The 14,608-nt window shown below is 48.6% G+C and overlaps 1 protein-coding gene across 1 annotated transcript in view; it reads right to left on the bottom strand.

Moving 5' to 3' along the window:
* Positions 1 to 10,866: 10,866 nt before the first annotated feature.
* Positions 10,867 to 14,608, bottom strand: part of CCDC78 (coiled-coil domain containing 78) — a 213,124-nt gene continuing 209,382 nt past the window's right edge. The window contains exons 18-19 of the transcript XR_012670182.1: positions 12,131 to 12,712; positions 10,867 to 11,480 (exon numbers count right to left, since the gene is read on the bottom strand). The gene's annotated coding sequence lies outside the window, so the exon portion shown is untranslated. The remainder of the gene's footprint in view (positions 11,481 to 12,130; positions 12,713 to 14,608) is intronic.

Below are 14,608 nucleotides of genomic sequence, written 5' to 3'. Positions count from 1 at the left end.
AATAACCCCATCTGAGGGTGGGGTTTACAGGCTATTCATATATTATATAATGCATTAGTGTGTAGCTAGGTCCTTAATTCTGCATATTTGTTTTATTGTTACAAAGTGTCACAAGGGGTGCTTGGGGCTTGAAAATCACCAAAGCATGTGTAATGTAGTTTATGGAGAGCCCCTATGCTTTCTTCTACAGTCAAAGTATTTTGCCCAAATTATAAAACTCCCTCAAGGTAGGACAGAGGTACTGGAGGAGCAGGAGACTATCTTTACTCCTTAACAGTACTCTAGGATGGATCTTTACTACCATGAGCACATCAAACCTGTCCTCTCTCTCTACACTGGCTTCCCATTAAACACCAAATCAGGTTCAAGGTCTTGGTCCTTATCTTCAAGATGCTCCATGGCCTGGATATCTAAAAGATCACCGAAAGCTTCAGGATGCAGACCATGGTCAACATCTCTGCTCTTCTGGCGCAATGGATCTCTCTACAATCAGGGTAAAGCTCATTGTGCAGAAGACAGAACTTTCTTGGGGGGCTAGTCCAAGTCTCTGGAGTCAAGTCTCTCAGGAACTTAGGACCATCCCAAACCTCATCACCTTCTGCTCCTAGGGCAAGGCACATTTCTTTGGCCTGCCTTCTCTACCATAATTACAGAGCAACATCTACCAAAACAAGACATGCCACTGCACATGCTTCTTCCCCGAGGAGAGAATGTGGACTTGTCTACACTACTGCTTAAGTCAATGTAACTTCCGTCACACAGTGGTGTGAAAAAACTACAGGATCACCAGATCAGAATGGCTAAGAATTGTGTGGACTCAGGGTTGGACATACCAAGGAATCCCAGTCCATTCCTCCCGTCCATACAGCACACACAGTATCAACCACTGATAGCACAACACAAGTGTGTAGAGGATAAGGTTTAATGCTCAGACCCTTGCTCCTAGGCTCGCAAGGGCTGGGTGTCTGTAGTCAGTGTGGGGTGGGGGGGAGGAGTGGCTCCTCCTCCTCTGGGTCTGTGGGCCGCCAATCCACCCCAGTACGTCTCTGGGGGTTGCCTGACATGGGGAATCAGCGGGACGACGGGAACTTGGGCCTGCATTCAGGGCCGAACAACACACACAGTTAGTGGAGCCACCTAGCCACAGTTAGTGGAGCCACCAGGCTGAGCAGCAAACAGTTGGGCCTCCTAGCTCTGGTGGAGGGCCGACAAGCGCAGGCTTCTTGCCTCAGAGAGTGGGAGACTGCCACCCATGGATTGGGGTGGCAGGGGGGAACACAGGCCCACCCACTCCACTGCATCCCGGCCCACTGGGTGATCTACCACTGGGTCAGCAGGGATCCTGACCGCAAAAGCTGACTCGCTCACTGTCAGCGTTGCAGCTAGACAGGGGTCAGCTACCCCTGGGCCACTTCCTAACTCCCCCTCAGGGTGTACCTGGCTCCGTAGAGGGTTTTCCTGGTCATTGGGGAAGAAGGCCTCTGTCAGTGCTTGGAGCTCCTCTGTGCTCGGGTCTGTAAATAGCCCTGCCGGTCCTGGCCAGTCCTCTGCTCCCTTGGGGTCTGCAGAAGCCTCCCAGCTTGGGAACTCACGGGAGGTGTCTGGCTCCTCCGGCGGCTGCCTTCCCGCTGGGTTCTCCAGCTCGCCTTTTGTACTTCCAGTCTCGCCCACTAACTTCGGACAGGAGGGTTGAGCGTGGCGTGGCTCCGCCCATCAGGGTTCAATGAGGGGCTCCTCCCCCTCCAGGTCTGTGGACGGTCAATCCACCCCACTACAGTGTCCCTGTAGCAGCAGAGTCCACAGCACCCCGCACCTCTCTGGAACAACCCCTCAGCAATGTTCAATCCATGCTGGCTAGGTGTACTCCCATACTGCAGCAGAGCTTTGATGTGGGGTTGAGGGAGCCACTCCAGGAGGAATGGAAGCTGTAGTTCAGCTAGTAGGCAGAACTGTAATTATTGTGATAGCACCTAAATGCTCCAACCAAGATCAGGTGCCCTCTGTCCGGGACACTGTATATACATATAGTAAGAGACAGTCCCTACCCTGAAGGTTTCCGAATTTAAATAGACAAAGGAACGATTATTACAATATCCCCATTTTATAGACAGGAAACTGAAGGAAGGGTGAGGTGCCACTTCCAAGGACACACAGCGAGCATGTAGAAGAGACAGGACTATAACCCAGAACCCCAGACCCAGTGCCTTAACCACAAGACCAGAGGTGGGCAAACTTTTTGGCCCGAGGGCCACATCAGGGTGCAAAACTGTATGGAGGGCCAGGTAGGGAAGGTTGTGCCTCCCCAAATAGCCTGGCCCCTGCCCACTATCTGCCCCCATTCCCTATCTGCCCCCTCCCACTTCCCGTCCCACTCAGAATCCCCCACCCATCCAACCCCCGCCCTGCTCCTTGTCCCCTGATCGCCCCCTCCCAGGACCCCTGTCCCTAACCACCCCCTGGGACTCCACCCCCTATCTAACCCCCCCCCCCCCCCCGCCTGCCTCCCCAGAACCTCTGTCCTATCCAACCGCCCCCTATTCCCCATCCCCTGACCGCTTCCTCCCAGGACCCCCAGCCTGTAACCATCTCCCCCGGGACCCCACCCCCTATCCAACCACCCCCTGCTCCATGACTGCCCCCCAGGCCCCCCTGCCCCTTATCCAACCCCCCGGCCCCAGCCCCCTTACCATGCCGCTCAGAGCAGCATGTCTGGGAACCATGCCGGAGCCAGATATGCTGCCGTGCTGCCCTGCATGAGCGTGCAGCCCCGCCACCCAGAGCGCTGTCCACGCGGCGGCATGACTGAGGGGGAGGGAGGACAGCAGGGGAGGGGCTGGGGGCTAGCCTCCCGGGCCAGGAGCTCAGGGGCCAGGCAGGATGGTCCTGCGGGCTGCAGTTTGCCCACCTCTGCACAAGACCATGCTTGTTTAATTTAAGATGTCCCTGGCACATACAAAGATAATTTTGACCAGGCTAATAAGCTGCCTTGCTCATAAATGCACTGTGAACACTTGTAGGAGTTGTTTTTAGCTCTCATTTGTCAATGCAATAGACCTGACAAGTTAATCTATGCTGCACCTGGGGGCTGTTGAGATGGCAGGCAGGCACTCTGCTTATATTTAGCCTGTATCCTAGAGATCCACTCGCCTTGTGTTCAAAAATCCCTCTTTGTATCAGAGAAGCTTTTGTCATCTGCACAAAGGTGGATCTAATAATACTAATAAAAATAATCACCATTTAAATAAGGTTTAAATGCAGAGACCAGAGCTGGGCCCAAATTGAAACCCCTGATCCCAGCGCCCCCAACTCTTGAGGGGGTTGAGAACCACAGACAAAGTCTATTCCTGAAACCCAGTTCTATGAAAGAACCGAATCCAGTTTGCAAAGCACTCCAAGAAAAGGAATCCACAGCCAAATCCAGAAATCCATAATCCCAAAGCTATCCAACCATGCTCCTGCTGCTTTCAATGGGAACGGGGGCAGGGTGAATATTGCAGCAAATATTTTCTTTTTAGGGACCAAGGGGAGACCTCCAGAATCTGTAAAGCAGTCTAGGCACTTTGAAAACCTCACTACACACCCATCTGCATATTTAGGTCCCTAAATATCTTTAAAAATCTAAGCCACCCAGGATCCTGGGTACACACTTGAGCAATTGCTGCTCATGCTGCCACAAGTTCACTGCTATTGGTACTTGAGCTAGATCAAAGCTAGCTTGGTATGTTGGATTCTTGTCATAAGCACATGACACACTTTTCTGTCCCCCTGAAATGGAGGGGCCCATTTCCCCCCGATGTGACTGGGAAATCAGGTCAGTTTCACTGAGAAAATACTTTCCCAAGGAAATATCCTCCTGATGTTGTCAAATGCCAGCCTCTAGCAGCATGAACATGTGGTGAAAATGTGGCTGATCGGGAATTCACAAGGAAAAGCAAAATTATCCAGCTTTGAATTTCTTTCCAAATAATTGCCCCACCTACATCCCCCAGGTACCAATTTTCCTTCTGGCCTAGAAGGGCTGGATAGTACTCTCCCAAGCCTCCGCAGCACCAGTTGCTAGCAATCAACATGCTGCTGCCCCAGCATTCACAGGCTTTGCCAATCTAAGCAGAAATCCTGGCTCCCCTACAGACAGCTCAATGTACTTGCCACCAGGCTGGCTTCTTGGATGTCTCTTGCATGATGCCCTAATTCCCTCACACTCACTATTGTGCCTTCACATTGCAGCCAGAGCAACCTTCCTGATGACTCATTTACTGTGACTTTCATTTGCTTTATCCAATACTTAGACCCCAATCCTGCAATGAGCTCCATATGAGTGCAGAGTCTGCCCTTTCCCCTGGCAAAGCCCCATGATCCCTGGGGTGCAGGGCTGCAAGTATGCAGATTTCAATGCAGGATCAGGACCTTCATCCTTTCATGTGGGTTTTGGTTGGGTGATGGCACCTGATTTCAAAATAATTTTCCCTGGAACAGTGCAATGCTGATATGCTACTCTTACAGGCTCTTTCCAAGGAACAAAGCCTATATCACAGAAGTGCTGTGGTGCCCAGACACCATGGGGATGGGTATATTGTAAATGTGATTATGATTGTTAGATTAGATAGGCAGACAGATGGAATGGAGAGAAGGATTGACTAGACAGATATACAGAATGAGTGAAAAGATGGATATGACAGAAATGCCTTTTGAAACAGCCAGCCAGGAAAACCCTTCCTCTGCTACCTAGTGTAATAACTGAGTTTTGCTAAAAAGTCACAGGCCCCTTGGCACCAATTCCTGGTGAGGACTGTGGGTGAAAAGGGAAGATCAATATCACACACATTAGTTGATTAAAAGGCTACCCCCCATTCATTATGATCCCAGGAGTGTCTGTAGGCCCCAGCTGAGATGTGGGCTCCATTGTACTACGCCACATACACACACTACATACACACCACATCCCTGCCCCAGAGAGCTCACAGGCTATAAGACAAAGAAAGGAGGCCCATCCCCATTTCCCAGATGAGAAACTGAGGCCAAGAGATGTCTCATCCAAGGTCAGAAAGGGAGTCTATGGCAGAACAGGGGATTGAACCCAGCCTAGGGCCTTTCTGGTCACCAGCCCATCCTTCCTCTCACTGATAAGCTGTGGGCAGGATACTGGTGGAGAAGCGATGATGGGCCCAAACTCCAGGACTATACTAGAGTGCTCCTTGCATTCCAATGCCAGCCAATCTGAAAGGCAAACTGTGGCAACAGGCCAGAGACTCAGAGGGAGAACAAGCGTGGATGAACCCTTCTGCTCTCAAAAATGAGGAGTCCCCTAGCACCTTAAAGACTAACAGATTTATTTGGGCATAGCAACTGAAGAAGTGGGTTTTTTACCCACAAAAGCTTATGCCCAAATAAATTTGTTAGTCTTTAAGGTGCCACCGGACTCCTCGTTGTTTTTGTGGATACAGACTAACATGGCTACCCCTCTGATACTTGGTACCTTCTGTTCTCGCAACTCATCTTCCTCTACATCAGGCAGTTACTAATCACCATTCCTGCCAGAACAGGGCCAAATACAGCCCTGGCATAAGGGTGCCATTTAAATCAATGGAGTTACTCCTGCTGACACTGGCTCTGGATTTGACTTGCACAGTTGAAAATATAAAGACTCTTGGAAGATCTTTGGGGCAGGGCCTGTCTTTTTGTTCTGTGTTTGTACAGCACCTAGCTCAATGGGGTCTTGATCCATAATTCAACTTACTAACACAAAATAATTAATAATAAGGAGAATTCAGTTACCATCTCATGCCCTAACCCTCCAGATCAGCATTCTGCAACTGGACATTAATTCAGTATTCGCCATCAGTTTGCCTGGATAATCAATGTAATTAAGGGCTCAGTGAAAGCTGGTGGATTTGAGCTGGTTGGGAATTTTTTGACTGAAAGTTTTTCATCAGAAAATGCTGATTTGTGAAAAGTACAACTTTTCCCAAGACAGGGTCGGTGTCAATGAATTTTCCATTTTGAAAAGTTTTTGGGGAAAAATTTTGAAATCAACAAAAGGAAAAGTTCCATTTTCTGCTTAAAAACTTTTTGTTTTGAAATCTGAGTTAACTGATGGTCAAAAAAACTTTTAAATTTTTAAAAGGTTGAAATTGAAGCAAAACTGATTTTAAAAAGTTGACTTGAAGCAACTGACCTGAGTCTGAAATTTTTGCAGATTTTTGGTTCACAAACATTTTCAAGATTGACTTTTCATTTTGATTCGGGACACGACAAGTTTTGAAATTTTGAGAATCCTCACAGGGTGGGAAAATCATTTTTCACCCAGTTCTAGTGGAAATGCTTGTCAACAGCCTGAGAACCTCAGCCCCTTCCCCACATCTCTACATCAGAACTGTCCCTGTTCCACTGGACACGGGGGAAGATGCCAGGTTTGCTGGCCAGAGGTAGCCTCTTGCTGGTTAGACAGTTTCCCGCTGTAGGTGACAGTGGTGGGAAATAGAGATAAGGTTTTGGCTACACTGTTATGGGATTATATTTTCATTCCTTTCTGGCTTTGGGCATTTTGGCATGAGCAAAGCCAGTCCCATGATTCTGATCCCAGCCCCTTCCATGCTTGTTAGAGGTGCAGAGACAGCCCCTCCTGGTGTGGGATGGGGGGGTTACAGGGTTTGTACGGTACAGACAGCCTCTCTTAGTAAGTTTATAGCTATAAAGAAGCCCCTCCCTGTGCGGGATGTGGAATTTGTAGGTGCAGAGACAGCACATCCCGGTGTACGTGCAGTGTTGATAGGTACAGCATGGAGAGCACTACTTCCCTGAGCTGTTGTGAGAGTCAGTTAGCTAATGCATACAGGGCCAGAGCACTGTCCAAGGACACAGGGTAACAGGCAGGTTTGCACTTAAGGTTTTTAGATCTGTATTTGATATCATGGTGAAGGCAATGTTGGTCCGAGTTCTCTAACCCAGCTCTTACTGCAACACATCCAACGGTAGGCACAATATTGTTTACTCAAAAGCAGTCGCATCAGAACACATTCAGCCGGTGAGATGTCGGGGTGCAAAGAAATTCAGTCTATTAGCTTAGAGCTCTGCTCGCCCACTCCACTGCCTGGAATAAAAGGCATGAGAACAGGCATGTGGGAGATCTGCAGGGAAGAGCCTTCTGAAGGGAATACTAAGTTCCTGGGAAAGGAGGGGAAAGATGGTAGCTCTCCTGGGACTGATAATCAACAGTTAATATTGCAATGACAGCCCTAGTTTCAAACTACAGAGCCACCCAAACACCCACAAAGCAAGGGGTTTGGTTCAGCACATCACAGAGACTAGGTTTGTCAGAAGAATACCGTGTGGTGGGTTGCTGAGCCCTTTGGAAAATGCAGCCCCACTGTGGGTGCTGAGTGCTCCACTGCCCTTGCAGGAGTTCAGTGAAATGGCTGGTTTGTTGGATCACGGGGGGTGGCTGGCTGCTGAGTTTGTTTGACAATGTGGCTCCTAAGGGTAGCTGTGAAATTCCACTCTGAACTCGCCCACAGTTTAGGGGTGTTTGGACTGGACCCATCTCTTGCTCCTTGCCTCTCATCTCCCCACCCTTTAACAGGAGCCACTGACCACTGCTATGTGTTGGGGGTGACCTACGTCATGTGACTGAGACTAAGCTACAAAGACAGGCCCCTGATGGCCCCAGCATTTCCTCTGTATCCCTCCTGTCTCTCAGCTTCATATTACTGCTCTGGCACTCTCTGTACTCAAACAGTGTCATATTTTAGCCTGCTCAAAACACACACTCCCACTAAGCCTTATGGACATTGCTTCAGTGAGATTCTCATATCCTCCTCCAAATGCAGCCAGCAGCCCCCATGCCATGCATGTGCGTGCATGTGCATCAGACCTTGATTGTCAGGTGGGGCAATGGCCTCCTGATTGGTCTGTAAGGTTCTGAGTACCTAATTTATTACAAAGGGCCAGATTCTGCCACCCTTCCTCAGACTGAGCAGTGTCCTACCCCTAAGCACTCCCAATTAAATCAACAAGGCTATTCAAGGAGTAAGGTATTACTCGGCCTGAGCAGAGGTGGCAGAATTGGATCCATCAGGTATTTAGAAACAGGTGCTGTTGCATTATTCTAAGAACAGACTTCACAGAGGTTTCAGAGTGGTAGCAGTGTTAGTCTGTATCAGCAAAAACAATGAGGATTTCTTGTGCCACCTTAGGGTATGTCTACACTACGAAATTAGGTTGAATTTATAGAAGTTGTTTTTTTAGAAATTGTTTTTATATAGTCAATTTTGTGTGTCCCCACACAAAATGCTCTAAGTGAATTAAATGCATTAACTCGGTAGAGTGCTTCCACAGTACCGAGGCTAGCATCGACTTCTGGAGCGTTGCACTATGGGTAGCTATCCCACAGTTCCCACAGTCTCCACTGCCCATTGGAATTCTGGGTTGAGATCCCAATGCCAAATGGGGCAAAAACATTGTCACAGGTGGTTCTGGGTACATGTCATTAGGCCCACCCTCCCTCTGTGAAAGCAATGGCAGACAATCGTTTTGCGCCTTTTTTCCTGAGTTACCTGTGCAGACGGCATACCACGGCAAGCAGGGAGCCCGTTCAGCTCACTGTCACCGTACGTCTCCTGGGTGCTGGCAGACGCAGTACTGCATTGCTACACAGCAGCAGCTCATTGCCTTGTGGCAGCAGACGGTGCAATAGGCCTGATAACCATCGTCATCATGTCCAAGGTGCTTCTGGCCGCCTCGGTAAGGTCGGTCAGGAGCGCCTGGGCAGACATGGATGCAGGGACTAAAATAGGAGTGACTCAACCAGGTCATTCTCTTTAGTCCTGCCACCAGTTGTAATGCACCGTCTTCTGCCGAGCAGCCAAGAGAGGAGGATGGCTAGCAGTCCTACTGCACCGTCTGCTGCTAGCCAAAGATGTAAAAGATAGATAGAGTGGATCAAAACAAGAAATAGACCAGATTTATTTTTTATTCATTTGCTCCCCCTTCCCTCCCTCCCTCCCTCTGTGAAATCAATGGCCGACAGTCGTTTTGGTAAGGTCTGCCAGGGGCACCTTGAAAAGTTTAATGGAGATTCATTCCTGCCTGGAATACCGGGGAGAGGGATAGCTCAGTGGCTCAAGCATTGGCCTGCTAAACCCAGGGTTTTGATTTCAATCCTTGAAGGGGCCATTCTATGTGACAGTTTTTGTTTCTCCTTGATGTAAAGCCACCCCCTTCGTTGATTTTAATTCCCTGTAAGCCATGTCGTCAGTCGACACTCTCTCTGTCAGAGCAACGGCAGACAATCGTTCCATGCCTTTTTTCCATGCAGACGCCATACCACGGCAAGCATGGAGCCCGCTCAGACCACTTTGGCAATTAGGAGCACATTAAAGTGAGCTGTAGCTCACGAAAGCTTATGCTCAAATAAAATTGTTAGTCTCTAAGCTGTCACAAGTACTCCTTTTCTTTTTGCGAATACAGACTAACACGGCTGCTACTCTGAAACCTGTCATTAAACACTACGTGCATTATCCAGCAGCATATGCAGCACCAAAACCTGCCAAAGCAAAACTGGGCGAGTAGGCGACGTCAGCACGGTGATGAGAGTGATGAGAACATGGACACAGACTTCTCTCAAAGCACGGGCCCTGGCAATGTGGGCATCATGGTGCTAATGGGGCAGGTTCATGCCGTGGAACGCCGATTCTGGGCCCAGGAAACAAGCACAGACTGGTGGGACTGCATAGTGTTGTAGGCCTGGGATGATTCCAAGTGGCTGCGAAACTTTCGCATGCATAAGGGCACTTTCATGGAACTTTGTGACTTGCTTTCTCCTGCACTGAAGCACCAGAATACCAAGATGAGAGCAGCCCTCACAGTTGAGAAGCGAGTGGCAATAGCCCTGTGGAAGCTTGCAAAGCCAGACAGCTATCCGTTAGTTGGGAATCAATTTGGAGTGGGCAAATCTACAGTGGGGGTTGCTGTGATGCAAGAAGTCAACACAATCAAAGATCTGCTGATATCAAGGGTAGTGACCCTGGGAAATGTGCAGGTCATAGTGAATGGCTTTGCTGCAATGGGATTCCCTAACTATGGTGGGGCCATAGACAGAACCCATATCCCTATCTTAGCACCAGAGTACCAAGCCCGCGAGTACATAAACCGCAAGGGGTACTTTTCAGTAATGCTGCAAGCACTGGTGGACCACAAGGGACGTTTCACCAACATCAACATGGGATGGCCGGGAAAGGTACATGACGCTCGCATCTTCAGGAACTCTGGTCTGTTTCAAAAGCTGCAGGAAAGGACTTTCTTCCCAGACCAAAAAATAACCGTTAGGGATGTTGAAATGCTTATCCTTATCCTTGGGGACCCAGCCTACCCCTTAATGCCATGGCTCATGAAGCCATACACAGGCAGCCTGGACAGTAGTCAGGAGCTGTTCAACTGTAGGTAGAGTAAGTGCAGAATGGTGATAGAATGTGCATTTGGACGTTTAAAAGCACGCTGGTGCAGTTTACTGCCTTGCTTAGACCTCAGCGAAACCAATATTCCCATTGTTATTACTGCTTGCTGTGTGCTCCACAATATCTGAGAGAGTAAGGGGGAAGACATTTATGGCAGGGTGGGAGGTTGAGGCAAATCACCTGGCTGCTGGTTACATGCAGCCAGGCACCAGGGTGGTTAGAAAAAGTACAGGAGGCTGTGGTGCGCATCAGAGAAGCTTTGAAAACCAGTTTCATCACTGGCCAGGCTACAGCGTGAAAGTTCTGTTTGTTTCTCCTTGATAAAACCCCCACCGCCTTGGTCCACTCTACTTCCTGTAAGCTAACCACCCTCTCCTCCTCCCTTCGATCACCGCTTGCAGAGGCAATAAAGTCATTGTTGCTTCACATTCATGCATTCTATATTAATTCATCACACAAATAGGGGGATAACTACCAAGGTAGCCCAGGAGGGGTGGTGGAGGAGGGAAGGACAAGGCCCCACAGCACTTTAAAACTTATTGAATACCAGTCTTCTGTTACTTAGGCAATCCTCTGGGGTGGAGTGGCTGGGTGACCAGAGGCCACCACACTGCGTTCTTGGGCGTCTGGGTGAGGAGGCTATGAAACTTGGGAAGGAGGGCGGTTGGTTACACAGGGGCTGTAGTGGTGGTCTGTGCTCCTGCTGCCTTTCCTGCAGCTCAACCATACGCCGGAGCATATCAGTTTGATCCTCCAGCAGCCTCAGCATTGAATCCTGCCACCTCTCATTATGCTGACACCACCTATCAGCTTCAGCCCTCTCTTCAGCCCACCACCTCTCCTCCCGGTCATTTTGTGCTTTCCTGCACTCTGACATTGTCTGCCTCCACGCATTCGTCTGTGCTCTGTCAGTGTGGGAGGACAGCATGAACTCAGAGAACATTTCATCGCGAGTGCAGTTTTTTTGCCTTCTAATCTTTGCTAGCCTCTGGGAAGGAGAAGATCCTGTGGTCCTTGAAACACATGCAGCTGGTGGAGAAAAAAAAAAAGGTACAGCGGTATTTAAAAAAAAGAGACACATTTTATAGAACAATGGGTACACTCTTTCACCGTAAACCTTGCTGTTAACATTACATACATAGCACATGTGCTTTCATTACAAGGTTGCATTTTGCCTCCCGCCCCCCCTCTCCTCACCGTGTGGCTAACAGCGGGGAATATTTCTGTTCAGCCAGAGGCAAACAGCCCAGCAGGAACAGGTACCTCTGAATGTCCCCTTAAGAAAAGCACCCTATTTCAACCAGGTCACCATGAATGATATCACTCTCCTGAGGATAACACAGAGAGATAAAGAACGGATTTTGTTTGAATGCCAGCAAACATATGCTGCAATGCTGTGTTCTGCAATGATTCCAGACTACGTGCTACTGGCCTGGTGTGGTAAAGTGTCCTACCATGGTGGATGGAATAAGGCTGCCCTCTCCAGAAACCTTTTGCAAAGGCTTTGGGAGTACATCCAGGAGAGCTTTATGGAAATGTCCCTGGAGGATTTCCACTCCATCCCCAGACATGTTAACAGACTTTTCCAGTAGCTGTACTGGCCGCAAATGCCAGGGCAAATCAATCATTAAACACGCTTGCTTTTAAACCATGTATACTATTTAAAAAGGTACACTCACCAGAGGTCTCTTCTCCGGCTGGTGGGTCTGGGAGGCAGCCTTGGGTGGGTTCGGGGGTTACTGGCTCCAGATCCAGGGTGAGAAACAGTTCCTGGCTGTTGGGAAAACCGGTTTCACCGCTTGCTTGCTGTGAGCTATCTTCCTCGTCCCCAGAACCTGCTTCTGTGTTGCCTCCCTCTCCATTGACGGAGTCAAAGCACACGGTTGGGGTAGTGGTAGCTGAACCCCCTAAAATGGCATGCAGAAGTGGCATCATAGAAGTGGAATGTTTGGGGCTCTGACCCGGAGCGGCTGTTTGCCTCTTTGGTTTTCTGGTAGGCTTGCCTCAGCTCCTTAAGTTTCACGTGGCACTGCTTCGGGTCCCTGTTATGGCCTCTGTCCTTCATGCGCGGGGAGATTTTGACAAGTGTTTTGGTATTTCGAAAACTGGAACGGAGTTCTGTTAGCATGGATTCCTCTCTCCATACAGTGATCAGATCCCGTACCTCCCGTTCGGTCCATGCTGGAGCTCTTTTGCGATTCTGGGACTCTATCATGGTAACCTCTGCTGATGAGCTCTGCACTCACCTGCAGCTCGCCACACTGGCCAAAACAGGAAATGAAATTTAAAAGTTCATGGGCATTTTTCTGTCTAACTGGCCAGTGCATCTGAGTTGAGAGTGCTGTCCAGAGCAGTCACAATGGAGCACTCTGGGATAGCTCCTGGAGGCCAATACCATTGAATTGCATCCACACTACCCCAAATTTGACCCGGCAAGGCCGATTTCAGCGCTAATCCCCTTGTTGGGGGTGGAGTAAGGAAATCGATTTTAAGAGCCCTTTAAGTAAAAAAAACAAACAAAACATAAACAAAAAACAAAAAAAAACACTTCATCGGGTGGACGGGTGCAGGGTTAAATCTATTTAATGCTGCTAAATTCGACCTCAACTCCTAGTGTATACCAGGGCTTAGAGACGAAACACATTTATTTGGGTATAAGCTTTTGTGGGCTCAGTGGAGAAATCCTGCACTGAGTTCCTTGGATCTTCCAGCTGGCAACCAGATGCCAGAGATGGTTTAACTATTGATGAGCCCCACTCAAGGCCCCCCACCCTGGAACATTTTGGGGACATTCAGATCCAGGTCTGAGTCCCAGCTCTGAACAGCAAGACTCAGCAATCTCTCCCATCTGGGAGCAGGCTTTGCTGTATGGACATTTCACATGCTCATGAGGCTGAGTCACAAAGCAGGACCCTCATCCTCCAAAGGCAGGTGAACCCTCTACCTTGCCTAGCTAGCATGTCTTCCTTGACTGGTCACTGGTTGTATAGTTTACACAGGATCAAACTGTGTGATAGCTACAAGAGCAGAGCTGTATCTGTGTTCCTGTCTCTGGACACTAGAGGGCACACTGAGCCTACATCTCCAGTAGCTTGCTTGTGGCAATTTTCTACTTCTCTCAGAGGCTAGAAACAGGTGCCCAGAAACCATTCTTGTACCTCTCCTTGGGGTATCCAAAGTGATTGATTTGGCTAAATCTCCACTAGCCTGTGTGGGAACCTCCTGCTGTCCAGAGGAGAAGCCGTGCTAGAATATACCATTTGCCAGGGTTAAACATGTCACCTTGATTGAGAGCACATCCCAAAACGAACCCACAGGGTCTGGCACTCCGCACCCACACTATGTGTTTGCTAGAATAATTTCAGACATCTTTTAAAGAGACAGTGAGAAACTCTCTTCCATCATTTTTATTACTCTGGGGCAGCCTTTTACAAAATCCCACATAACACTAGAGAAAGGGTCAGATCCTTAGCTGATGTAAATCCATTGTCCTGAGTGGGGCTAGGCAGATTTACAACAGCTGCAGATCTGGGTCAACACGAAACACAATATGCTGTCCTTCTCAGTCGGACAGTAGACTGCACTGACTGCAAACTAACTCCTCCTCTCTGTTCAAGTTTTTCACCCTCTCTCTCTGTTGTGAAGAAGCAGAGATCAGAATCCAGGAGGATTTGGGTGATGCCTGTGACATTCTGCACCCCATATTTAGTATAGTGGTATTATTATAATGTAATTATGATGCACCTTGTACAGAATGTCATTGGAAAAGTTATGATTTGGTGAATACTATTATCTATTTGTGTGTATGTATCATTTTTGTATCTGGAGTTATGAATATGGACTATGTATTTGTATTTCAAATGTGGTTACACTTGGGTGATACCCGCTAGGCAAGATGCTTCCAGTCTATACAGCTAATTGTGAAGGGCTTATTCAAGGTAATGGGCCATTAAGGAAAAAACAGTAGGCCTTGGGAGAAGTTTATCCCTCACCTGACTGGAGTACTGTCATGGATGGATATAAACTGTTCAGGAAGGACACGCAGGGCAGAAAAGGTGGGGGAGTTGCATTGTATGTAAGAGAGCAGTAGGACTCACTCATGGGCACTGAGGACAGAAAGAAGCAAAGGTCCACAAGCATGAATTATCTACTTATTC

Source organism: Caretta caretta, chromosome 10 (genome assembly GCF_965140235.1).
Source record: "Caretta caretta isolate rCarCar2 chromosome 10, rCarCar1.hap1, whole genome shotgun sequence".
Taxonomy (NCBI): domain Eukaryota; kingdom Metazoa; phylum Chordata; order Testudines; family Cheloniidae; genus Caretta; species Caretta caretta.
This window is presented reverse-complemented; position numbering and strand designations above follow the sequence as displayed.